At 48.2% G+C, this 1,628-nt stretch overlaps 1 non-coding gene across 1 annotated transcript; it reads left to right on the forward strand.

Annotated features, from left to right (window-relative positions):
* The first annotated feature begins 1,168 nt into the window (after positions 1 to 1,168).
* On the forward strand, positions 1,169 to 1,274 carry LOC114680439 (U6 spliceosomal RNA). Its single transcript, XR_003732666.1, has one exon. It is a non-coding gene; the product is annotated as a U6 spliceosomal RNA (small nuclear RNA).
* Positions 1,275 to 1,628: the final 354 nt, after the last annotated feature.

Here is a 1,628-nt window from a genome sequence, read left to right on the forward strand (position 1 = left end):
CACTTTTAAAGCTCTGAAAAGATGCACGAGAAACTAAGAATAAAATGTACCTAGGGAGGTGTGGGAACTGGGCAGATGGAGGCCAAGGGTGAAAGTGATATCAGTCACATATCCTTTATTAGAAGTTCTAATTTTCTGTAAACAGGTCTCAGAAACTCCCAGCTGCTTATGGGAAAGCAGAAATGTCTCATTCCGAAGGTTGTATAATGGCCTCGTGACCTTCTTGGAATAACTCTTCTGGCTGGGTTTACCTTGACCCGTCACTGACCAGTGACTTGTGTTCTGTCTTATCTTGCTTGGAACTCAGCACGAGTCCTTCGGCAACTCAGTAGAGAATTTTCTTTTAAGAGCAGTGGACTTGAGGGCTGTGAGCTAGCATGGCTGGGAGCCTTCTCTCTGGGAGTAATTCCGTCTTCCCCTCAGCTCCCATCGTCTTAAAGGACACTCCTCAGTGACCCCGCACTATCAAGTCCCCAGACCCGCCTGCCAAGCTCCTCTTTGTCTAATAGGAAGAATCTAGGGCGCCCTCTCCCAAGCCTTAGCTGAACGGCAGACTCTCTTGACACTGTCAGGGAGAAGTGAGGGGAAGGCATGGTGGGGAGGGATTCTTGGGGAGCAGAGCAGGCTTCCTCTTCACCCCACAGTACCTGCTCTGTGTCTCTCCTCCCGTGTTACCTGTCCAGCGGGGTTAACTCAATCTCCGAGTCCATTCTCTCCCTGCCCACTGTCCAGGCTGGCCCTCCAGCCCTGCCACCCATCCCTATGGCCAAGCCTCCCGCTTAGCACCTGCAGAGACAGCACTGTCAGTTCCATTCAAATCCAACACGCCTGGGTTTGAATTCTCGCTCTACTGCCCACTAGCTGACCCTGGGGGAGCCAGGTAACCCACCTGCATCCTGGTGTCCTCAAACATAAAATAGGAACAAGCATGCCCGCCTCACAGCACAGGTGCAAAGCTTAAAGTCAACAGTGTGCCTGTGCTGCCTCCCACAAGATTTATAGATGCTTCTGCATGCTGGCAAGGTTCTGCTGCTTGAGCTAGTTAGGGGCCACACAGCACTTTGCTTTACAACTATTTGTGAAACTGTCCGTTTTTGTTTATGCGCTTTCTATATGTATGTTTCATTATACCATTTCTTTAAAAAAAACACATAAAAAAGCAAACCTGGTGCTCGCTTTGGCAGCACATATACTAAAATTGGCACCATACAGAGAAGATTAGCATGACCCTGCACAAGGAGAACATGTACATTCGTGAAGCATTTCATTTTTTTTTTTTTTTTTTGAAAAAGCAAACCTGTAGAAGAAAATGTTAGGTGCTGAAAGACATTTAGTTATTCAGGCTGGGCACAGTGGCTCATGCTTGTAATCCCAGTACTTTAAGAGGCCAAGGCAGGTGGATCACCTGAGGTCAGGAGTTCGAGACCAGCCTGGCCAACATGACAAAATTGCATCTCTACTAAAAATACAAAAATTAGCCAGGTGCAGTGGCACATGCCTGTAATTTCAGCTGCTTGGGAAGCTGAGGTAGGATAATTGCTTGAACCCGGGAGGTGGAGGTTGCAATGAGCCAAGATCATACCACTGCACTCCAGCCTGGGCGACAGAGTGAAACTCTGTCTCAAACA

The sequence above is a fragment of the Macaca mulatta genome, chromosome 8, assembly GCF_049350105.2.
Source record: "Macaca mulatta isolate MMU2019108-1 chromosome 8, T2T-MMU8v2.0, whole genome shotgun sequence".
In the NCBI taxonomy this organism is placed as follows: domain Eukaryota; kingdom Metazoa; phylum Chordata; class Mammalia; order Primates; family Cercopithecidae; genus Macaca; species Macaca mulatta.